We start from the raw sequence: 25,146 nt of genomic DNA, 5'->3' as shown, positions 1-25,146 counted from the left end.
AAAAATAACATTATATAGTGTTTTGTATAATAATATTAAAATACTTGAATGCTAGTTAATTTGTTACAAATATTTGTGGCATCCAGAACTTCCTGCTTCACACACGCCTGCCTCCAGGAGCGTGGAGGTGCCTGGCTGTAGGTAGGGCTGCCTGTCTCCAGTGCTGTGTTGGGCCACTCTTGACCTTCTGCCCTGATTCTGGTGAGCTTGGCCCGTGAGCCTCTTCACTTCAGTACAGATTTCTGTCAATGGCCTCAGGTGCTCTTGCATTCAAGGCCAGTTTGCTCCTGTGTCTCCACCTTGACCTTGCAAACTCTCCTTGTCTGGTGTCACAGCTGCAGATAACAGAGGTTCCCTCCTTCCTCCTCGGTCCCTGAGGACCGGGTCACTTGGTTGCCTTGCCTGAATGGTCTGCTAGGAGAGGACATGAGCAGCTTCCTAAAATCTCTAAGGCACAGTTCTTCACCTGTAACGATACTTCACTAAGGAGTTTCAGTAAGGACTGATGTAAAGCATCAGTGGGAAGTGGTGATGGGGCAGAGCAGGGCAATCCTCAACCACCAGCCCCAGGACAGCCTGCACACTATTTTTATACCCCACGCACACTCCTTCCCTTGCTCTCTGTCTCACGTGCAGGGAACACCTTCCCCTTGCTCCACAAAGCCCCTAACTCAATGCTTCCACTATGAAGCCCCTTTACCCTTCACACCCCTGAGGGTCTTCCTTCCCAGAATCCTTGCAGGCATGTCATCCACCTACCTGTACTTTGCTTTATGCTGCATTCAGTTACCTTCACTTGTGCTTGTCTCTCAGGTAGGATGGAAACCTCGGCAGGGAGAGCCATGCCTTCTATGTCTTTGCACCCTCTCCCATTGTGTGTCTGACCCAGAATTGGAAAGACATGTGTGCTAAGTCACTTCAGTCATGTCAGAGTCGTTGCGACCCCAGGGACTGTAGCCCGCCAGGCTCCTCTGTCCATGGGATTCTCCAGGCAAGAAGACTGGAGTGGGTTGCCATGCCCTCCTCCAAGGGATCTTCTTAGACCCTGGGATCAAACCTGCATCTCTTATGTCTCCTGCATTGGCAAGTGGGTTCTTTACCTCTAGAGCCACTTGGGAGGCCCTGGGAAGACACAGGGAGCTTCATTATTCTTATCCATTGTGTAATTCATCTTGTCCTGTTATTTCAGTAGTCCTCAATCCTCACAGTGCACTAGAATTACCTGGGAAACTTTCAAATATGTAGGTTCTCAGGCCCGTTTCACTAAATCTAGAATGGAGCCCCGTTTTGGGTGTTTATTTAAAAGCTCCCCCATGTAAGTCTAAGGTACAGCTCAGAGCACGGTGTGAACCAGGATAACTTTGTCCTCAGCTGTACTTAATTCCCCTGCCACTTCAATTTGTCTGCTGGCTGCACTTTCTCCATTTTAATATTCCAAATGATATCTTACAAGTTAAACTGCAACCCTCAGCTCCTTTTTGATATAATATACAAGGAATCATCTTTAAGGCAAGTGAAAACTTTTGCCATTACCTCACTGGGCAGAGAGTCAAGCTGTAAAAAGCCATATGAGTGATTCCTTCAAATTGAGACTCTCATTAATCAATGAGCCATCCTCCAGGCACCTGTGTAAAGCCAGGCAGTCACCATTTGTGACATTCTGTTTCCTTCACCCACGTAAATCAGGCAGAACTAGCAAACAACAAAGGGACTGTCACCTATCAGGGTCACCAACAGGTAATGATGAAAGAATAGGTAAAGAGGGAAAAAACAGGAATGATGAATCAATGAGGTTATTAGGACAAAATGATTTAATCTGAGAAAGTGAATTGAGGAGGTTTTGATGGCATTTATAAGTTTCATTTCACTTGAGGATCACAATGAATTCAGTATCTCCTGAAACACGTTTAAGAATATTTTATTTTGAAGACGTTCTGCTAACAAGACAGGAAAAATAGTCTTGAGGAATATTTTCCCCATTTGCTTCCTTTTGGTTTACTGCAGTTTTAATTACTGAGGGAAGGAAACCATAAGGTGAAGAGGAAAAAAAAAAAACCTATAACCCACAGAATTCTTAAAGAGTCAAGGTGATTTGAAACAAATATTTTTGTAAGATGGTTAAAACAAGGAAACTGTGAGTAAGTGTACACTATTTTACACTTCTCTAAATTATGTTTTTCAAAAATTTCCAATGGGCATCAATACACTTTTAGATATTCTGTCAGATTAATTTTCTTAACAATTGCTTTAAAGACAATTTTGTTTATCTGCTCAGAATTAAAAGAGCTATTATACTTTGTTATAAACTATGGACCTGCTTTACTGAAGATCTATTATTTCAACTTTGTCTCTTCAATGTCCAGTTAAACTAGGCTCTAGAATCAAATAAGTTCCTCCTGCATCTACACAGTTATTTTTTTCATGAGCAAAATTTCCGTTGTTCATGAATCTTTAGTTTAGAATGGATTACTTTTCCCTTGGATATCTTTTCAGGGTATTGTTTTTATTAAAATTTGCCATTTTTCTTTTATGGAGAAGCTGACTACATAATACACACTGCTCATACATCCAGAGCTTTCACATACCTTAATTCCTTCCTCTGAAATATAAACAGAGGCCAAGGGTCACCAATACTGTAAAATCTTCCAATATGAAGGAAAGTGACCCCAAAACAAATATACAGGCTAAAGGAATGCAGATTGATGAGAGGAGATGAAGAGAGCAGATGAAAATGCTGAAACAGTTAGAATTCACATCCTCCAGGAGACAAAAGGAATTACTGTACCCATTAAAAAAAATGAATCAAACTTGAGGAAAAAGGAAGAAGACCAGGGGAAAACAACATGAGTTGTTTGGTTGAATGGTTGGTGTCAAGGAAGAAATGAGTCTCAAGTTTCATCACCCTTTGGGGGTGAGCATTCCATAATGCAGGAACACTATAATCGAAGGTGTGGAATCAGGAATAAAGCAGTGTGTGTCTCAAAGACAGAGCAGTCACTCGGATTGAGATTACACTGAGAGTAAGGATACATGCTGAGCAGATGTGAGAAATAAAAATGGATAAGTAAGATGAAGCTATGTTAATGAAGGCCTTGACATTAGGATTTTGGATTTAGTTCCATAAGCAATAGGTACACACTGAAGCTGAGTTTGCATGTGAGATTGGGAGCTGGGCCACTGAATTGCAGTTTCCGTAAGCTTCTTCAGGTTAGTAGTGGGATGGAGAGATACGAGTCGGAAGGACAGACTAAAGCTTATAGGAAATACCCAAAAGTTAAGCGATGTTATTGTAAGATAAAAGTTGCATCTATTAAAATTTTTTAAAGAAATGGAAAGCATTATTTGCCTCCAAATTTTCTTGATTGATTATAACTAAAATTATTGCAAGATCACTGATGAGTATTATGTCTTGAAAAGCTCTCTATACACTATAGGGATGGTTATAATTCTGCCACTGCTTGGGGAAAAAAATAAAACAGTGCTTCTAAGTTTTATTTACATAGAGAAGCATTAGAACTTAGTGGTCTATGTTCAAATTAAAGATAAGCCATGTTAGAGAAGTCATTTAATGTTCCTAACCTCAGTTTCCTTATCTGTAAAATGGGTATAGTGATAATTAGGAAAATAGCTGTCACATAATAAATGTTAACTGTTACTATGCTGTGAGGTCAATGTTATATTTATAGATTCATTGATTAGAATATTGGCTGCTAGTTTATATTAGAAAGAATACTGCCATTTATTGTAGTGGTAAGGGAAGAGTTAAAAGATGCTGTAAGTGAGAAGTAATGAACAATGGGAAATTTAATCAAAGTCACCATTTAAGGACAAAGCACCATTCCTTGGTTTTGAATCTATTATAACTAGTATTATTAGTAGTAATAAAGTGTTGGTTTCTATAGAACCAGGACTTGGAAACAAAGCCAAGTGACATATGTATATATTTATTTAATGGTGGGAGACCCAGCACATTTGGCGACGGGCACAGTGTTCCACTCAGTGGGATGAAATGCATGCCTCACGCCAGCTTCTTTAGAGGGACTGTTATTCATCACAGCTGTAATGTTCCCTTCAGAGAGCTCCCACCAGAATGGAAAAGGCGCACTGGCAATTTATATACAAAAGCCAACCCACGTTTGGCTTTGAAAATTCACTGGGAAAACTGTATGCAGTCTGTTAGTTATTCATGGACATGCTCTGGTTTCTGATGGAAGTGCTGTGGTTTCGTTTGTTATCATCACAGTAAAATTAGAAAGCAGCAAAGAAAAATTAAAGGACTGGCATGTAGACATATTCTAGCTGACAAATCATTATGTGTAAGTTTTCATGGTTCAGCTGCCATGTAAAAATAGTCATAATTCACACAGCCCTGTGTTTGGAGTATGCAAACTGGCCTTTGCCCTGATTGTCGGCCCTGCCCCCACCTTCCTTTGGTAAAATTATAGAGTTGTCCTCTGCCCTGGGACACTCAGCATGCCCTGCAGAGCTAAGGGTTTGGGACGCAGGAACACCCTGCCTTCCTCAGCAGTGCCATTTATGTAAACTGTACTGAAACATCTTTTAACATCTAGTGAAACAATGTAACTGAAAATATAAACTTGCAAAATGCTGCAGAGTTGAATCTTGACTGAAAGGGAATATTATCTCCAGTTAACCTTTCAACTGAAATAGTTTCTCTGCCCCTTAATTAGATAAGTGTATAAGTCTAGACACCAAAATTTTTCCTCCAATAACATTCTCTCACATCCACAGAGGAATGCTATGGGGTTCTAAAAGCACATTCGCATCTACCATCACAACTGATCTTCACAAGAAACGTGAGAGACAAGCATCACAACACCCATTTTATAGCTGCAAATATCAAAATCCAAGAAAGTGAGCTGCGTTGCCCAAATTTCACAACTAGGAGAGGCAGAAGTGGGGTTTGAATCCAGCAAGGGTCCAACATTTATGCCACTTTCTTGAAATGTGTTTTGGAAGGGAAATAGGACTTTGTTTCCTATTTAATGATGAATTGTTCCTATTAATAATTTAATGATGAATTAAATCTTTATTTAAATGATAAAGAATACAAATACAGTTTCTTTTAGTCCCAGCCGGAAAAGCAGGCATCCCTGGTGGCTCAGACAGTAAAGAATCTGCCTGCAACCTAAGAGACTTGGGTTCGATCCTTGAATCGGGAAGATGCCCTGGAAGAGGAAATGGCTAGCCCCTCCAGTATTCTTCCCTGGAGAATTCCAAGGACAGAGAAGCCTGGCGGGCTACAATCCATGGGGCCACAGAGAGTTGAAGACGACTGAGCAATAACACTTTCACTTTCAGAAAAGCAAAAATGATACTGTAATGCTTGAGTATGGAACATGTAAGAAATGTGATGCTGTCATTTTGTTGGTTGATTTTTTGTCCATAGGATCAGTTCTGTACTCATTTTACTTCAACCAACCCAGAACTGGGCTACCACTATGTAGCAAGCAATCTGTTAGACACTGAAGACACAAAGGGTCAAGTTTCAGCCTTTGGCTCAGAAGTCCTTTTTGGAGACAGACAAGCAAACAGGTAATACCTCACAGTATTCTAAATGCTGTGACAGAGAGGTGCATCCAGGCTGCTCGGGGAGCCCAGGGGAAGGGTTGGGTATGTCAATTAAGGAAGATTTTCTGCAGAAGGAAATATCTCAGATTAGTTTTGAAGGATGAATAGGAGTTTTCCAAGCAAAGAAGAGGGGAAAGAAATAGCAGGAATGTTCAGAGACATGGAGACAGAAGACAACAGGAATAAATACAGTTTCTGCTGAGAGACACAGGAAAGGAGGGGCTCTTTAAAGGAGAATAGCATATAATCATAAAGATAGTTCAGGTCACATAGTGCTTGCCTTGTGCCAGGCTCTGTCCTAAGCACTTTACATGTGCAAACACATTTATCATCCACGGTTTTGCAAGCAGGCAACTGAGACACACAAATATTGAGCAGCCTGGCCAATAGTCCATGGGCCATGCTTTCAACACTATGCTATACTGCCTTCCAGAAATGTGTGTGTAGCAGAGAGACGGAGAGGGAGAACAGAGGAAGCTTCCAGAGAAACAGAGATGAGCAGAATTTTGGAAAACCTGTACATTTTAGAAAAAAATTAAACCAATGGAGGGACTTTATTCTGGAAAAGTGGGGTGAGAAGGCAGAGGAAGAAAATGAACCTCAGTATTATTAAGGAGCCTATACGTTAAACTCAAACTCAAAAAAGAATTTTCTCCTGGGTAGGAGTAAGCTGTGTCAGACCTATGTCCCCTAGAGGGCTTGTCAAGGAGCCTTCTGGCAGGCTCTGCTCCCCATAAATGTTTTGAGTAGTCAGAATTCTGCCATGTTATTAGGGCAGCACAGGAGGAAAGCATGAATTTGTTGGAATGCATGAGCCCTTTGGGTGCAGATGTTTAATAAATATTGATTGATAACAAATCATAGTTAATGCTATAACTAAGGTTAGTAAAATTAATTGGAAACACATTGAATGTTAGCTTAGTTTTTATGACTCATGGCTAACAGGTGAAAATTCAATAAGGAAAGTTTTACCCTTTTCCTCATTTTTAAGGACGTTAATGTAGATAAGCTGTCACGAGCTAATAAGTTCAAAGTCAAATTTGCAGTCCTCTTCTGTCAAGGAAGAAAGAACTCTGTGATAGGTATTCTAATTACTAATCTTGCCATCATTTTGTCTTATTTTTTCAGTGCTTATTTCCTCTCCATATTTACTATTTCCTTTAAAACAATTTTTACTGCACTCTATCTTTGAAAATGCCCACAAATTCTTTTGCAATGAGGTAAAGGTGTAATTAAATACATACATAAACCAGATGTTACTTGAAGACCCCTTGGAGGGTTAGTTAAAATTAGTTTACCCTGATCAGAAGAACTCAAAGAATTCCCATGATTTCCACACTCCTGTGGGCCATTTCAATTCAAGCCCACTTATTCATTTTTCTTCTCATTCTTTCAACAAGCATTTACTGACCACCTCTACATCCCAGGTACCATTACACCAATGGCAAGTCCCTGTCCTGGAGGATCTTCCATCCTAGTAGGTGAGAGGCAGGCAAAGAAGCAGACAAGAGCAAAGGAATTATGTACGTGAAAATATAGTTCCAGGGAGTGAAAAGTTTGATGAAGAAAAGGAGACAAGGAGATATGGGGTGGGGGGTGAATTTCCCCTGGGGGCTCAGGGAAGTTCTCCCTGAAAGGTGACCTCTGATTGGGACCTGAATGACCAGCCTGATGGCCTGCTGGTCTGGGGGAGGAATTGCAGGCAAAGACAACCGTCAGGATCAAGGCTTTGAGGTTAGGCTGGACAGGGAGAATGAGTGGCAGGGGTTAGATGCACTTAGGAAAGGGGGTTGGAAAAGATGAGTGGCCAAGGTAGGGCAGGTCACAAAAGGCTTTGTGAAAGTCCAGGGGAAATGGGAGTTATTCTTAACTGGGGTCTGAAGGCTTCTGCCTTATGGTTTTTAAAGAACGCAGTTTCTATTTTGTGGAAGGAAGATTGCAGAAAAGGAGGAGACCCAATGCGGGGGACCTCTTGCAATTGTCTAGGGGACAGATAGAGGCCCTGGAACTACGAGGTATTGGGCATCCAGGGAGAAATACAGTGGATCCTTGAACAGTGTGCGTTTGAACTGTGTGAGTCCACTTATTACATGCATTATTTTCAATAGGAAATACTACCCTACTACACGATCTGCTGTTAGTTAAATACGTGTATGCAGAATCATGGATGTGGAAGAACCTCATCCTGTATTTCTCCCTGGATGCCCAATACCTCGTAGTTCCAGGGCCACTATCTGTCCCCCAGACAAATGAAGAGCCTCCCCCACCCTCCAAGGGCTGACTTTAAATTATATGTGAATTTTCTACCACATAGAGGGTGGATGTCTCAAACCCGGCTGCTGTCAACTGTGGACAGCAGCAGGTTCACTTTTAGAGATGCTGAGACAGAGGCAAAACTCCTGCCTCAGTCCCCCACCCACACCCTTTGCTGACTTCTGCAAGAAATTTAATTGCATCGAAACTGTAATTTTTGGAATTTTACTTAAGTTTGAGGAGTGAGAAGGAAGGGCTTACTTTGGGGAACCTGTGAGCATCATTGACAGGGCTCCCTTTGTCTCACTCTGCCCTTTTTTAAGGGTCTGTTGTGCCCACCCATGAACCCTCCTCTCTATGCAAATCCTCCAGCATTTATAATCCTGTCCTCACCGCCCCCTGCCTCAGAGGGAGCAAGCCCTTTACCTCAATGCCAGTTGAAGATCATTGCAAATATATTAAATCAGATGGAAATCCGCTGCATTAAATGTTAGTTACATATGAACTGACTTGTTACTGACTAGGTGATACACTGTTGTGATTTGTAAGCATTTCATTAGATTTTTATTTTATGGTTTATTTTTCTGTTATGATAATCCATTTTTATTTTTCAGGCCTCAAACATTTTGTGGGACATTACAAAACTCACGTCCTCTGTGCCCATGGAACTTCGTGACTCAAACAACCGTGACTGAGGGGCCAGGCTCGCTGGCACTGTGGTAAGTGACATCGCCTCCATGTGACCACACATGTACACCGAAGGGTGAACCACAGTGTCAGCAGGCTTCCAGGACACTGCTCACAGCATAAATGCACGTCTCCCCACCCTCCCCTGTTACAATGGGCTTCCTGGGCCATCTGCCTTCCTCTTACTCACAGGTTCCTCTCCACTCCACACTCCTCTGCTTCCAGGACCTTGGGCCCAGAAAGGTCAACCCAGAGCCTGAGGTGGTAGAAATTCTGGATCCTGGGTTCTCCATGGCCGATCTAGGGTGAGAGCATGGCTTCCACTCAGGAGCCCCTGAGGCAGACTGGGCACAGACTGGGCAGAGAGAGGAACAGTTGGAAGAAGGGACTCATGCAGGAATCTTGAGGCAAAGAGACGGAGACGAAGCCTGGAGGAAAGGGAGAAAGTATGTGTGGTAGGGGGCAGGGGTAGGGGGCGCAGAAGCATAGTACAGGCCAAGGTCTGGCAGCTGCTGGGAGGACAGGCCTGCTCCTGGTGGATTTCTCTAAGGCAGCCTCATCTTCTTGGCTCCAGCAGGCCCTGCAGTTTGTGTTTCAGCAACGACACAACTCACCTGGGCGCACCCTTCCTGGCACAGTTCTCATGCCTCTTCTCCCCACCTTCTTTTTCCATCTCTTCTTAGAGATATAAGGGATCCTCCCCATGTGTGGAGACTCAGACATCAAAGTCACAGCAGATTTAGGGGCTGAACACATGACCCCTAGAGCCAGGTTGCCACGGCTTACATCCGAGCTCTGAGCTCAGTCACCTGGGGGTGTGGCTAAAACTCAGCCTCTGTTCACCAGTGCCAAATAGAAACATGGAGACAGCGGTTTGGGTGAAGTAGAAAAGAGTAGGTTTTATGGGTTTGTCAGGCAAAGGGGGCCATGTGTCCCAACCATGAGGGTGTAGTGAGGAGAGTTGTAGTGTTCAAGGAGCAGGTGTGATCAGCTCAAGGACATTCTTCTGATTGGTTGTTGGTGGGGTAATTGGGAGTCAATATCTTCAACCTCTGGTTCCATCCAGTCTGGGGTCTATGTGCTTGTGGGCAGCATACAGCTGACTTCTCCCACCTGGTGGGGGTTTCAGTATCTGCAAAACAGCTCAAAGGACATGACAATATTATCTATAGAACTTGAGATAGAATCTATAGACCTGACTTTGTTTAATGGCTAAAGTATTATTATTTCGTCTTGCTTCACTGTTTTCCTTTCTTTCTGCATTTTCTCACTTCTCTGATTAGACTTATTCTTTGACTAAAGTTTTTCTACAGACAAAAGGCAGGCAGAAGGCCTGGGTGGGGACCTATTCTGGGAAGGATTCATAAGGTTCTGCACGGTCACCTGGGCCCTGGGCCTACTTCTTATCATGTCTGTGCCTCAGTTTCCTCAGTTGTAAATGGGCTGGAAATAGTTCCCGTTGCACCAGCTTGTGATGTCAACTGCAAAGTTCCTAGCATGTACCGAAAGTGAAAGTCGCTCCGTCGTGTCTGACTCTTTGTGTCCCCATAGACTGTAGCCTGCCAGGCTCCTCTGTCCATGGGATTCTCCAGACAAGAATACTGGAGTGGGGTGCCATTTCCTCCTCCAGGGGATCTTCCCAACCTAGGGTCTCATGCATTGCAGGTGGATTAGGTACCAGCTGAGCTACCAGGGAAGCCCTCCTAGCATATAAGGGTTCACAAATGCTTCACTATTGTTTTAAAGATTTGTCAAAACAAGATCGCAAAACTGTGGCATATTTTAAAATTTACCTTAGCAAGTTATGATTTTAACTCAGAAAACACAGTGGTATATAACTGTGCTATGCTGTACCATGCTAAGTCGCTTCAGTCACGTCTAACTCTTTGCAACCCTATAGACTGTAGCTCACCAGACCCCTCTGTTCATGGAATCCTCCAGGCAAGAATCCTGGAGTGGGTTGCCAGTGCCCCTCCTCCAGAGGATCATCCTGACCCAGGGATCGAACCCACATCTCCGGCAGCTCCCCCATTATAGGCAGATGCTTTACTGATGAGCCACTGGGGAAGCCCGTTTAAGTGTACTGTTCTCAGATAATTACATGTTTGTTTGTCTTTAATTAATTTGCAGCACCTAAAATGAGGTATGGGTCAATCACAGGACACCGTTTAGAACTGAACAAGAAGCATCTATATATAATGCCTTTTTAGGAAATAATGTCCAAAATTCAAGTTTGAGATCCTTTGTGAATGTTTGTCTCCAGGCCAACCCACTCCCACTCTCATTCATATCTTAAAATGATGACAGCACATAAGTGTGGGAGCTAGATTAGACTCCATTTTCTAGCTCTCTGATTTTAAAATGGGATTAACAGGGTATGAGATAGGGAGGAATAAGGCAAGGCTAAAACCCTATGTCCTATAAACAACTGAAGTCAGGCAGTCTTTGAGGAGATGAAGGCCCACAGATCCTGGCCACATGAGAGCTGTGCAAGGAAAGACAAACTCTCTCTTTTCAGTCACCAAGTCATGTCCAACTATTTGTGACCCCAAGGGGACTGCAGTATGCCAGACTTCCCTGTCCTTCACTGCCTCCCAGAGTTTACTCAAACTCAAGCTCTCTCTACCACCCAATTGTTTTAACTAATCATGTCTGTGGGTGATTTTCAACCAAATGGCACTTTAGGGCCACAATTACCCTAAATTACAGCAGTCCATAAATTAGGAGGAAGTGGAGGGCATGGCAACCCACTTCAGTATTCCTGCCTGGAGAATGCCATGGGCAGAGGAGCCTGGTGGGCTACAGTCCCAGGGATTGCAATTGAAGCGACTTAGCGCCTGTGTGTAGGAGACAGAGAGGGAAGGCCAAGTTAAACCCACTCCCTGGTTTCCTCTGGAAACATCAGTGCATGAAGGGCTTTGCGGTTGCTACTGTAGGAATGTTACTTGCAGATCTTTAAAAACAGGAGCCTTGGCTGCTCTCTGGGAAGCTGAGATGAAAGCCTACCTAGACTGGAGCAGACTGGCTGACCTTTCAAAGGCCCTTTTATCCTTGAGCGCCTGGTTTTGATGTAGTGTTGAGTATTTTTCAACTTCCTATTGAGAGTCAGGGAGATATGAAAAATAAGGTTTGGTTCTGCACTCATTACTTTGTGCATTTTTAAAAGGTTTTAAGAATGGATAAACATTGTAGTCACTCGATAAATAATATTCCAAGATGAGAAATTTAAATTTGTTTATTTCGCAAATCTAAGAGTTCAAAATTCCTATGCAAGAATCCTTGTGGGGGGAAACACCATTTTCTTTAAAATGGGAGACAAGTCCTTGTTGATCAGCCCATAGTAGAAACACACCACATTTTTGTTGAATGAAGGAGATATTGAGGAACACAGTTTTTTTTATGTCTTAATGCTTATTATTTTGGAGGAAATAAAGTCAATGGATAATGATGACAACTTAAAAAAATAGCTGACATTTATTGAAAGGACTTTTTAATCTCAGTTACCTGCTGCTGTGTAACAAACCACTACAATATGTAGTAGCTTAAAAGAATATTTTATTATTTCTTAGTATTCCAGGTGGCACTAGTGGTAAAGAACCTGCCTGCAAATGCAGGAAATGTAAGAGACACGGGTTCAATTCCCAGGTCTGGAAGATCCCCTGGAGGAGGAAATGGCAACTCATTCCAGTATTCTTATCTGGAGAATCCCGTAAATAGCAGAGCCTGTAGGGCTACAGCCCACAGGGTTGCGAAGAGTCAGACAGGAGTGAAGCGACTGAGCAGGCAGGAGTCTATGGGTTGACTGGGCTCAACTGGGTGGCGTTCTGCTCCACATGGTGCCTTCTAGGGCTGGAATGTTCAAGATGGATATCTTGCTGGATAGGATTCCTGGAATAGAACAGCTAGGGTTTGAGTTGGTATTTCTCTTTCTCTCCAGGGAGTTTCTCCAACAGGATCACCTAACTTCTTTATATGGTGGCTCGGGGCTTCGAGAGCAAATGTCCCAAGAAGACAAACCCCTATATGCAAGCATTGATTAAGACTCTGCTTCCATACCATTTGCTAGTATCCCATTGGCCAAAGCAAGTTATCCAGCCAAGTCCAGAGTCAGCATGGGAGGACATTACACAAGGGCTTAGTATTGGAAAGCATGGTTCATTTGAGGCCCCCAGTGTAAGTCAACCACACAACCCACTTGCCACATCTGTGTTGGACATTTTACATCAATGTATTCTTTTAAAATTTAGAGTACTGTAAAGTGTATACTGCTTAGAATCTTCATTCTAAGATGAAAAAACCAAGATACGGAGAGGTTACTGACTTTATTACCCAAAGCCAAAACTGGTAAGAACTGACAGAATTGGAATTGAATACAAGCCATCTAACCCTAGAACCTGAACTCACAAATCTGAAGGCACAAGCACAAGAATCGAAAGTTACTAACTTAAAAGTAAATAATATCTCAGAAATATTTAGGTAATATTTGATTTAGAAGTTCAGGGCTTCCCTGGTGGCTCAGTGGTAAAGGATCCACCTGCCAGTTCAAGAGATATGGGTTCAATCCCAGATCTGGGAAGATCTCACATGCCATGGAGCAACTAAGCCCGTGCACCATAACTATTGAGCCTCTGTTCTAGAACCAGAGAACCCAACTACTGAGCCCTTGCCTGACAACTGCTGAAGCCTGCACACACTAGAGCCCGTGCTCAGCAGCAAGACAGGCCACTGCAGTGAGAAACCCGAGCACTGCAGCTAATGAGTAGCCCCCACCCTCCTCAACTAGAGAAAGCCCATGCAGCAATGGAGAACCAGCATAGCCAAAAATAAAGAAAAAAAAATTTTTTTAAAGAAGCTTATACATACAGTAACATTTATGAGAATTCTGTCCTCCTTTTTGTAAGAGGTCATATTACATCTTAGCTCCTAAAAGGATTGTGAACCAGGAGAGGCAGGAGCACTGAGTTGTTGAGTTCCATTGACCGGGGTTAGAATTTTTTTTCTCCTTCCTCATAGAGTCACGTGATAACTTCATTTCCTCAGCTGTAATTTGGGAATGATAACCTATAACTTGCAGAGTTGTGGTGAGGATTAAATGAGATATCTAGTGAGCACAAAGTATGGAGAATGTTCTTGATGCTTAGAAGGTGTTCATACCTATGTATCAGTATGAATCATGGACAGAGCTGAGTGTGACAGGACATACAGGGAGCAGATTTTAGGGATTTATGATCTCCTACATGAGCTCACTGGAGAATAATTAGAGCAGTGAGTTTTAACCATAGCATAGGCCATTATATTCACCCACAGCTGGGAAGCATGGACCAGAATAGAGTGAGAGAAATTACAGGTCTAGAACACCCCATCCCAGAAACAAAGGGAGAACAGGCACCACGCTCCCTGGAAGACTCATGGCTGGTATCCTCACAGAACTAGTCTAACTGATCCAACTCAACTTGACCAGGCTCTATTATCTGCAAATTTAATACAATTCTAAGAGTCTTTTAGGGCATCCCCCAAATTTAGAGAGTCATATACTAGCTGAATACAGGTCAGTCATCTGGTTCTAGTCACCTTCTAATACAGAAAATTATTTTTGATTCTAGTGAAGATGTGGAAAAATGGAGAAAAGAAAAAAAAAAAATTCATCATGGGTAACTTTCCAAACCTTAGTTTCCAGTGTCTGGTTATGCCCTTAGCTGTCTGTTGGTTTTGAGGCAATTTACAGCTGGAAGAAACAAGACTCCACATTTCTGCCTTTGGGGTTTGAATGACGGCTTTTTCCATAGTATTATGGTCACAGTTCTACACATGAGTTATGGCAGCTCTAAATTACAGCCACAATATTATGGGAAAAAGGATAAATCCCGCACTGCCTTCTTTCATCTCCAAAGCAGTTGGGAAGTGGGGAGGAGGCCACTTACCCGAAAGGAATAAAATGATGTTGGGGGAGGTGTCTGGGTCAGAAGAGGCAGCTGGCAGCAGGCTTTGCTGAAAATGCTCTCAAACGCTAAATCATTATTACACAAATCTCTCTTCCCCAGATGCAAGAGGAAGGACAGAGCAAAAGAGGATAAGTGAGGAAGATGAGAACAGGGCAAACCCTCTTAAACCTTGCTCATTGCACTTAGCTTGCTGATGGTAACTGCTCAAATACTTACTCTACAAGGACTCAAGGATACTCTCTTCCCAAAGCAAGTTTTTGGTTTTCTAAAGGTAACTTCCAATACTCCCTTATTTCTCACTATCTTACACATCTGAGTGATCCCTGAGTGTAGTGCCTCAGTTCTGTGGTATGATTTCCATCCTATTAGCTAGTAAACTCAGGTACCTTCATGTAACCTCCTTAAGCTCAGTTTTGTCATCTGTGAAATGGGCAGGACACCTACATTGCAGTGTTATTTGGGGTAGCTAAAAGCTGATGTTTGCACCTTCGTTTCTCTCACCTTCTTTCAGACTCTGCTAATTCTGCATCCCATGTGTCTCTGAGATGGTTTCCTTCTTCTCCATCATCTTGCCGATGCATTATCTCTCTCCTGAACCATGGCAGGGTCCCCCAACAGGTTTTCTTACCCTGGACAGTGCCAGGATCTCCAGAATGCACACTGACTTGCTGCTACCTAAAGCCCTTAGCTCCTTCCCATTGCCTCTAGTCTAAGTTCCAAACTCTGGAGCAGAGCACCCAAGTCTCTGAGACCCAGCTCTGTGGACACACCCTACTCCACCTCCTCCCCCACCTCATTCTCTGCACACAGGTTCCCACTTAGTGAGCTGGTCAGCAAGTAGCGTGGCCTTTGAGAGAAGAACAAAAGCTGTTTGTCAGGTGGCAGGATTGAGAATCCAAAAGCTACTTGCTACTGTACAGTCAGATGAGCCGTGGTCAAAGCTGAAGGTTTTGGTTGCAGTTAGTTGTACAGATTTGTGTTTGGGTCACACAGCTTTGTCCTTTGAAGACCTTTAGGGGCCAGGGTTTCTTTTCGATCACGTATATTCCCTTTTATTCTTTCCCCAGCTTAAGAATTGGTCTGCTAATTATAATTTGAAAGAAATAGCAAGCAATGTTTCCTTGCTTTGATTTAAAATTTTCAAGGAATTCTAGTCCTGGGGCAAGTCGGAGGTGCTTTGGAAGGGAGGGGAGCCTGGTGAGTGACAGCTCTGTTGTGCAGAGCTGTGCAGCACGCCAGTGACACTGCTGGGCTCAAACAGCCTCACTCCGTGTGTACTCCTTCACTGGCCTCACCACAGTTTCCATCTCAGTATTTTCAGGCAGAAAGAAAATCATTTGAATGGAGGCTTCATAGTCTACGTAGAAAAGAATCGGAACCTGAAGGACAACTTTGAAAACCACACAAGAACAATAGACTTCTACTCAGCAATAAAAAGGAACAAATTACTGATAATGTGCAAAACCGTGGCTGATTCTCAAAAGCATTAGGCTGGAATGGGAGAAGCCAGACACAAAAGGTTACATACTGCTTGAGACTCCGTGTATATGATGTTCTGGAAGAACGAAAAATTCAGGGACAGAAATCAGATCAGTGGTTGTGGGGAATGGAGGTGGGGGCAAGGGGCAGGAGGGAATTTGGGGAATGATGGAGCCGTTCTATGTCTGGATTGTGGTATTATTACAAGACCATGTCAAAGCTCATCTAACTGTATGCCTAAAAAGGGTGAATTTTACTGTATGCAAATCATGCGTCAATGAACCTCACATATACACACACTCAGGAGGATGCCACTAAGCTGGCTGGAATCAGGGCGTTGGGAAAATCTAGGAAATGGCCACTGGGATGTCACCTGTGTTATACATGAAGATTCTGTGGCAAATTTGTTTGTAAAAAGATTCATGCTGCTAAAAACATTTGGAAAGACTGGATAATGTCAGCTGGGGGCAGCTGAGGCTTCTTAAGAGAGCAATGCTCTGTTGGTTTTTCTCCTGTATCCTACTACAAGGCAGAAACCAGAAGGGGGAAAAGAAGGCTACATATATTTACCTTCTCCGAGAAAACCCCCAGAGTGTTTTCTCTCCCTGGATCTGAATCTCACTAAGAGCTCTGTTCTCCTCCACACTTAGGAGCAGAGGGCTGGACGCCATCTATTTTTGCCAGCCTGTACCGGCCAGTTGACAAGAACCCCTTAATGTGAGCAGGTGCAAGGCAACGAGGCCTTTGTTCAGCTCAAACCCACACCCGATGGGCTTTCCTGGCCCACATAGCCGTGGGAGCTTAGCAATAAAAGGACTTTGAAAAGTTTGGCATGCCTGTGAAGCTGGCTGAATAAACCATCCTTGAAGCTGTGGTTTGGCTCCAAGTACCAGACGGCTCTCCTGCATTCAGCTACGTCACAGCTCAATGTGCAGGCCCTTCCGTGGGCTGGCAGCCCCCTTTACTGCAATCCCCACTTCTTGTTCTTGCCTTCCCTTGAACCTCCCAGTTTTAGGCCCCAGTCCTGAAGGTGTTTATGTTTATGAAAACCATTAGGATTTGCTGAGTCACACTGGGACTAAATGAAATCAACCCTGAATATCCATTGGAAGGACTGATGCTGAGACTGAAGTCCTAATACTTTGACCCCTGATGTGAAGAACCATTGAAAAGACCCAGATGCTGGGAAGGATTGAGGACAGGAGGAGAACGGGGTGACAGAGAATGAGATGATTGGATGGCATCACTGACTCCATGGACGTGAGTTTGAGCAAGCTCCAGGAGATAGTGAAGGACAGGGAAGCCTGGCATGCTGCAGTCCATGGGGTCAAAAAGAAGCAGACACGATCAAGTGACTGAACAACAAATTGGGACTAAGGGTAATCATCAGATGATGAATTCCTTCCTCCCCATCTCTCTACTTCACGTCGCACGTGCAGGTGGTTGGATGTCCAATCATCCTTCTGTGTCATCCACCCTCCCTGGGACTCAGCCCCCATGGCTCAGGATATGCCCTAATCTGCCTCCATCTCCACCCTCCAGACCTTCCTGACATCCTGGGGAAGTCACCAGCTGATGCAGCTCCCATCAGTGGCCCCTTTCCCAACTCCTTCTCCCAGCGGCCAGGGACGACTTTCCCTCCTGTCCCCTCCAAATGTAGGGCTGCTGACAGCTTCCCTCTGTTGCTGGTTCCCACATACTTCACCCCTTTGTGGTTTCCTAGCCCTACCTACACCTATGTGAATAATGCTTTCATCACCTTCTCTTTGGCTGAACAATGTCAGGGTTTAATCTGATTTCTCTTAAGACCATGGCCATTCCAGCTCTCTTGCCCAAATTCTGTGATAACTTCTCAGTGCCTTTAGGATAAAACCCAGCCTCCTTTATGCCCTCCCTCCCTGACCCCATCTCCTATCATTCTCTTCTAGTCCACTAGGACTGTGCTGTGCCAACTCTCTGTCATTTGGGGTGCTATGCATCTGCTGTTCTGGAATGTTCTTTCTCCCTATGTTGGTGCAGTTGCCTCATTCTCATCATTATGGTGCTTGTCATACATTCACTCTTCAGAAAGCCCTTTCCAGGCCACTCTAGAACACAGCCCTTCTCCCTAGATGTCAGTCAGATGGTCCTCCTTTTTTTTTCTGAAGAAAATAATTTATTCAATTTAAACCAGGGAATTGACATGCAAGTAGCAATATGACTACATGATTTAAAAAGAAAAAGGTGGGGGGGGCAGAAGGAAGGAGGTGCCCTGCTGAATTAGGCTATTAAGTGGCAGTGAGCAGAATCAGCTGGTGACTCCATCCCATTACCCTGTTTTACTTTTTCAGCTCTTTCGTTACTTACAGTTATATAAATTATACCTGCAAATATGTCTGGTTTGGGTCTGTTCTCCATGCTACTGTCAGCTCTGCCTTGTTGCTGTTCAGTCACTAAGTCATGTATGACTCTTTTTACCACTATCTCTGTCAGAATTCCAGCGAGAAATCAATGATGGCACACTCGAACTGAGTCACATGAAAACAGTTTCTTAAAAGAACCGTTTAGAAAGATGAGGGCGATGAGGGACAGTGCGATCCCCTAGGGCTCACGACGGCAGGACAGTCAGAGTGCTCGCCAGAACTCTGAGAAGGTGAGGGAATGGAGAGGGCTGAGCCCCATGGCAACCTGGCAGGGGGCGGCTCCACTGGCACTCCCCTCCTTCCAGTCTCCTGCCAGTGGGAAGTTGGAGGGCAAGGGTGTTGATGCCAAGCACAAGGTCTGTCTCCAGGGTCACAGAGCAGAGTTGGGAAGATCAGAGTGGGCCTCTGAAGCCCCAAAGAGGTGTGATACAGTAACTGTAACACAGTCAGGGGCCTTGCTGTGTTCAAGATGGTGCTTGGCACCAGGGCCCACCACGTTTCACATTCACCAGGGCGCAGCGGGCACTATTTACCTAGAGTTGAGCAACATGGCTGGAGAAGGCAATGGCACCCCACTCCAGTACTCTTGCCTGGAGAATCCCAGGGATGAGGGAGCCCGGCGGGCTGCTGTCTATGGGGTCGCACAGAGTCGGACACGACTGAAGCAACTTAGCAGCGTGATCCTGCCTGGCAGCGGGATCTCTGAGAAGAAGACATGGAATGAGTCCATGATTCCCCCACGCGTTTGGCTCTAGGTTCTGGGGACTGACTAGGGAACATTTACTCCCTCCGTCACAGGGAAAGAGTCACTGCGTCATGAGCTTCCTGAATACTATGACCAACATCTTGGCCATGGCTCTGTAAGATGGAGAGAGAGAATTCCTGTGACTGGTAGGCTCCTACATTCTGTGCCAAGGACATTTCTGAAGTTGAAGAACAATCTCTATTTATGTGCAGCATGGAGAAACGGGAGCTTGTTTTGCATTGTGTTGGGAGGCAGAGAGGAGTCAGGTAGCAAGCTGGCAATGTTCCTGATTTTTCATGGAGTGTAGAGCTCTCTGGGCATGGTTGGGGGAGGAACAGAATCATCCATCTACCGGATTAGCGGCTGAATGGGGATGAAGCCGAGTCATTACACACTGCTGCCATCAACCTTTAGCAAGGTGAAGAGCTACTATTGTGACACGTAGGGAGCGGGTATCTCTAAATGAGTTTTTAATCGGAAATCCCCCTTGCGTGCCTTCTAGTTGGAATGTGGCAAGAATTCACAACAAAGTGAAGACAGAGTTTACCTTAACATAACATGCAGCCAGAGGAACTGTAGGTACACGATGGAGAACCAATTATAAGAGACACGTTCCATCATTAAGGGTGGAGTGGGAGATGCTTGTCAAAAGGGTTTGAACATTAAGCTAATGATGGGATGAAAATTGCTGCCAAAATAGATTTCCCCATTTCCCCAGTGTAGGACAGATTGAAAGAAGAGGCGACCTGGGATGGCTGTGAAAATAGAGAAGCAGGGGCAGCCAGGACAGACTGCCAGGGTCTGCAACGCCCTCATCCTGCTTATGCCTGCATATGTGTCCTTCCATAAGCACAATGAAGGTGCAAACAGCTGTGAGCTCTGTGCTGCTGCCTTTACCTAGTACATGCAGTTTCCCAACACATCTTTCTGTTTGATCCATCCTGTGTTATTTGCATGAAATAATGTTGCCATTGCTTTCAGTTGCTTTGCCTTAACTTTGTTACAAAAAAAAAAAAAGAATCACAGATGCATGTTAATTTCAGGTAGGAATTCTGCCTCCCCCATAGGGAAAGCTGCTGCCAGCTTGTTGACTGATGACACGCTGATCCACCAAAAAAATAAAAGAATAAAACAACGAAGCACATGTCCTCTGGGGACAGTAACTTCAAACTTATAACGCTGGAATTTGTTCTTTCTTGCCCTAAATCATACTGAGGCATCAGCTGATAACAGATTAAGAAATGCACTTGCTACATGAAATTAGCATTTGATCAGGTGAATCCTTATTTATTCAGTATTTGTGGAGCCCTTACCATGTGCTAGACTCTGTGCTAGGCATGGCCAGTATACCAAGATAGTTAAGACATAGCAGATACCCCTGCTAGTGGGGGGGCGGGGCAGGGGGTACGGGATGTGGGCGCCTGAGCACTGCTGCTGCAGGGAGGACACAGGGTGCTGTCGATCTGATGGGAGAGGCTGCTGACCACGACTGGGGCTGAGGGTGGTCAGGGTGTCTTCCAGGTCCGCTCTCCACCCTGCTCTATGCCCTGCTGCTGGCTGGTAGGGACTGCATCAAGAGGCCCCCAAGCCTGCTGTGTTCAGTTAGATTTGGTCAGTGAGGACCCAAAGCAAAAGTTGAGCAGAAACGGGGAGAGAGAGTCTGGGGTGCTAGTTCTCTCTAGGATGCCTCCTCTCAGGTTCGTTGCAGGCTGAGTCTGTATCTACTCCTGACAGGTAGCCCTTGCCACACAACTCTTTCCTTGGGGCTCTAGACACCTTCCCTTCTCTGGCCCTTTCTAGCCTCTGGGATGGTGACAGTCTACTGGTCACGGCGTGGTGCTGTTCCAACAATTTTTGGTTTCCTTATACCCTGCTCACACCTTGATAACTAGTCCCTTTACTAATTCTCCCTAATTGCTCAGTGATAACATGCTGTCTCCTTCCTACTAGATCCTGACAGTTATGGCATGTTTGGAGGGAGAGGTGATGTGTGAGTTGGGTGGCAGTGGGAAGTAGAATAATTGGGATGAAGAGGGGAGAAAGGTCCAGTCAGAAGCAACAAGCAGCCAGTGCAAAGACATGGAGGAAAGTGAAATCAAAGTGTTCCAGAAGCCAGGGAATGATCCCTGCATTCTCGTTTCCTTCATCCCAGCCTCTACTTGGACACCATGTCCGAGTTCCTCACCATCTCTCCAACCTGCCCACTTGTCTCCATCTCCTCTACTTTCCTGATTTCTTGCCTCTGTTACTATATCAGCTTTGCAATCATTCTCATATCCCTGCCAACAACTCTCCCCATAGCCTTTAGGTTAAATGCAAATTCCTGGGCAGGGACCCCAGCCCTCCTGCAAGGATCTGGGCCCTACCTATTTGTCACCTGCAATTGCAAAATATGGTTTTAAATCTTTTTTTTTTTTTAGATGGAGGGAAGAAGGTCCCAGGAAGGCAAAAATACCTACTGGCCAGGAAAATCATCTGTCCCTATTTCTCTCATCATCCTACTCTTATTATTCTGGGTGGAAAATGTGCTTCAAAATTCGTTTAAGCCGCTATTATAAGATGAATACAGTGCTATGCAGATTGAAATCTAAAGAAGAGGGAGAGAGGCTCTTTGAACTCAAGGGGGAAATCGAGAAGCATGGAAGAAAAAGAGTAAAGAGATGGAATAATCAGAGAGAAGTACTGTTTCCTCGAAAAACTGATGATGTGGGTGAGTGGGAATTTCCTAACACGTGATCCAAGTGTGCTGAACTCTGCATGTCTGCAGGAAAGTGACACAGCATTGTGGCACCAGATCCAGTTTCGAAGGCAGGAGCCTGAAGCTAAAAAAAAAAAAAAAAAAAAAAAAAAAAATTTAAATATTCAGTTGATAAGACATAAAGCAGTAAAGGTATGACTTTCCCTCTTGATACATTTGTATCATGTCAGAGTTAATCTTGATTTTGCTGAGACTCCTAATATATAAGCTCAAAAGAGAAACAGTAACAACATGTAAAATGTAAAATCATCAGTGAGTATCCAGATAAAATTTCAACCACTTGGGCAAACAAGAAAATAGAAAGAAATGATCAGAATACTTCTCTAAGTGTTCTGTCAACTCCAGGATGGAGCGCTAGCTATAGCTTATCTCTAGGGGATGGAATTATAAGTTATTTTATCTTTGTTTTGCTTACTTTTCTATTTTCTTCTGTTCTCACAATGAACACCTGCAAATTTTGTCTCTAGAAATCAATACAATTTTTCAAACCCAACTATACAAATTATAATGTCACACATTGAGGAATTCTTTTAAGAGAATAGAAATACATGATGAAGCTGTCTATGAAACTGGAAAATTGAAATAAGCTAACTATTCATCAATACAGGATTGATTAAATATATTTTAGTCTACCCTCAAATGATCACTAAAAATTATTACTGAGATCTATATTTATTGATGTGGCAGATATTCACAATACATGGTTAAAAATAACATGTAAAAAATGTATGAAATGAGTAAGTATGACATAATTTCCTTTTTCAAAAAAATTTAAAATGCGCTTTTAAAGATGAGTAGGAATACACATTAAAATATCAGCAGTAGTTGGAGGATCAGAAATACAAATAATTATTTCTTCTCTATATCTTTTTTCCGAGTGTATAATTGCTTTACAATGTTGTATCAGTTTCTGCTGTACAACAACACGAATCAGCCATATGTATACATACATCCCTACCCTCTTGACCCTCTGTCCTTCCACCATCCTACCGCTCTAGGTCTTCACCGAGCACTGAGCTGACGCTCTGTGGTACATAGCAGCTTCCCGCTAGCTATCATATGGTAGTATATATATGTCAGTGTTACTCTCTCACTTTGTCCTACCCTCTCCTTCCCCACCACACCGTGTCCGCAAGTCCCTTCTCTTCATTTCTGTCTCTATTCCTGCCCTGCAAATAGCTTCATCAGTACCATTTTCCTAGATTCCACATATATGTGTTAATATATATTTATTTTTCTCTTTCTGACTTACTTCACCCTGGATGACAGACTCTGGGCTTTTAAACTAAATTATTTTATTTACTCTTTTCTAACTAGAAAAAAAAATCTACGATTTCTACTTTTAAAATTAGAGTACAAGAAGATAGTCAGATGTGCATCAGACAAAAAGTTTTAAGAAACATTCTCCCAAAACAACACTTCTCTCATTGAAATCCAGTGTGATTTTTGAAAGGAGAACCTTCCTTGCAAAAAAAAAAAAAAAAAAAGCTACTGCCACGGATTTGACATCTCCAAGGTTTAGCAAACCATTTCCCCATTAAACCTGCTTCCCCTCCCTGCTTCATTGATTATAACCATTTTTTAAAAAAACTTATTTTATTTATTTATTTACTTGGGTACACCGGGCCTTAGTTGTGGCATGTGGGATCTAGTTCCCTGACCAGGGGTCAAACCTGGGCCCCACGTACTGGGGCCACAGAGTCTTAGCCACTGGATCACTAGGGAAGTATTGTAACTATTCTTGAGCTCAGAAATTTAGTTGCTTGCTTCCCAAACCAATGGGACGCAATGGCTACAACAGATTCATGGCCAAAATAAGGGTATGTTTGCTAATCCATCAGTCATGTCTGACTCTTTGTGACCCCATGGACTGTAGTCTATGGATTCTTCACCGTTTGAGCCACCGAGAAGCCACCAGGGAAGAAGGGCATGTCTCAGTTCAGTTCAGTTCAGTTCAGCTCAGTCGTGTCCGACTCTTTGCGACCCCAGGAATCTCAGCACGCCAGGCCGACCTGTCCATCACCAGCTCCCGGAGTTCACTCAGACTCACGTCCATTGAGTCAGTGATGCCATCCAGCCGTCTCATCCTCTGTCGTCCCCTTCTCCTCCTGCCCCCAATCCCTCCCAGCATCAGAGTCTTTTCCAATAAGTCAGTTCTTCGCATGAGGTGGCCAAAGTACTGGAGTTTCAGCTTTAGCATCATTCCTTCCAAAGAAATCCCAGGGCTGATCTCCTTCAGAATGGACTGGTTGGATCTCCTTGCAGTCCAAGAGACTCTCAAGAGTCTTCTCCAACACCACAGTTCAAAAGCATCAATTCTTCGGCGCTCAGCCTTCTTCACTGTCCGACTCTCATATCCATACATGACCACTAGAAAAACCATAGCCTTGACTAGACGGACCTTAGTCGGCAAAAGAATGTCTCTGCTTTTGAATATACTGTCTAGATTGGTCATAACTTTTCTTCCAAGGAGTAAGCATCTTTTAATTTCATGGCTGCAGTCACCATCTGCAGTGATTTTGGAGCCCCCAAAAAATAAAGTCTGACACTGTTTCTACTGTTTCCCCATCTATTTCCCATGAAGTGATGGGACCAGATGCTATGATCTTCATTTTCTGAATGTTGAGCTTTAAGCCAACTTTTTCACTCTCCTCTTTCACTTTCATCAAGAGGCTTTTTAGTTCCTCTTCACTTTCTGCCATAAGGGTGTTGTCATCTGCATATCTGAGGTTATTGATATTTCTCCCGGCAATCTTGATTCCAGCTTGTGTTTCTTAGGATGGGCTAAAGGGAAAGGCTGGGCGTCCCAGGTGGCTCAGTGGTAAAGAATCTGCCTGCCAATGCAGGAATCCCGGGAGACACGGGTTTGATCCCTGAGTCAGGAAGATCCTCTGGAGAAGGAAATGGCAACACACTCCAGTATTGTCTGGAAAATCTCGTGGACAGAGAAGCCTGGCAGGCTAGAGTCAATGGGGTGGCGAAAGAGTCAGACATAATTCAGCGACTAAACAACAAAAACAGAGGGAAAGGCATGTTGGACAGGAGGAAGGGCTTGGACCAAGGCTGAGTTGAAATATGCACATGATCTTTGGAAAATAGTATTGAGAAGTTAGTGAATGAGTGGAGAGTTGGTGAGGGGAATGGTGGGAAGTACGATAAAGTAGTCAGATAGGAGGGTCTTGTATATCAGACTGAGGGGGTATTCAGTTTATCCAGGTGATGACACCGTTAAGTTTCTGAGCAGCAGAAAGATGAGAGGTAATTGGAATTTTAGAAAGACTCATCTGA

The 25,146-nt window shown here is 43.8% G+C and overlaps 1 long non-coding RNA gene across 1 annotated transcript; it reads left to right on the top strand.

Annotated features, from left to right (window-relative positions):
• Positions 1 to 5,410: 5,410 nt before the first annotated feature.
• On the top strand, positions 5,411 to 23,426 carry LOC120858587. Its single transcript, XR_005719904.1, has 3 exons — positions 5,411 to 5,556; positions 8,460 to 8,564; positions 21,521 to 23,426. It is a non-coding gene; the product is annotated as an uncharacterized LOC120858587 (long non-coding RNA).
• Positions 23,427 to 25,146: the final 1,720 nt, after the last annotated feature.

Source organism: Oryx dammah, unplaced genomic scaffold (genome assembly GCF_014754425.2).
Source record: "Oryx dammah isolate SB20612 unplaced genomic scaffold, SCBI_Odam_1.1 HiC_scaffold_2, whole genome shotgun sequence".
In the NCBI taxonomy this organism is placed as follows: Eukaryota; Metazoa; Chordata; class Mammalia; order Artiodactyla; family Bovidae; genus Oryx; species Oryx dammah.
Note: the sequence above shows the minus strand (reverse complement) of the source record. Positions and strands in the feature narration are given on the sequence as shown.